Raw genomic sequence first — 653 nt, 5'->3', positions numbered from 1 at the left:
GTAGATCGCGGACCCCGTGCTGTTTGTACGTAGGTATATGATTTAACTATAAAATATCAAAGTTATACCAAGTTTGTCGTATTCCACCTATGGTAGATTAATATAATCAATTAATACAAAATCCTAACCTAACATAACTACTAATATCAGATGAATAAAAAAAACCAAATTTAACCATTCCTAAATTAGTCTGTCTTCTTCCAGTTACAGCCAAAATATGTACCTTGTATATTTTGTGTTGCATATTCAGTAATAAGAAATTTAAGCTGTTTTGAACAATTGATATTATGTGTCTTACCTATCGTATAAAAAAAAACCAAATTTAACCATTCCTAAATAAGTCAGTCTTCTTCCCAGAGGTTTAATCTACACACAAACATTCATACCAAGCTGAACCCGTGCACTCCGTTGTCCGTAAAAAATTGCAACTTAAAAAATTATGATTGTTCAACTGTTTTTGGGTGTAACTTGCTGCAATGTTCAATAACTTGATTTGGTGCTAACTTGTACCTGATCTGCCCAAATAACCAATGGAAACCAATAATAAATAAATATTAATTTATACTGTAGACTGTAGCCAATGGCAACTATTTAAAAAATAAATAAAAATAAAATTTCCAATTTCCATCGCGAACCTCAAGATCCCTGTTTGA

The sequence above is a fragment of the Acyrthosiphon pisum genome, chromosome A2, assembly GCF_005508785.2.
Source record: "Acyrthosiphon pisum isolate AL4f chromosome A2, pea_aphid_22Mar2018_4r6ur, whole genome shotgun sequence".
NCBI lineage: Eukaryota > Metazoa > Arthropoda > Insecta > Hemiptera > Aphididae > Acyrthosiphon > Acyrthosiphon pisum.
The sequence above is the reverse complement of the archived record's forward strand: the minus strand, read 5'-3'. Positions refer to the sequence as shown.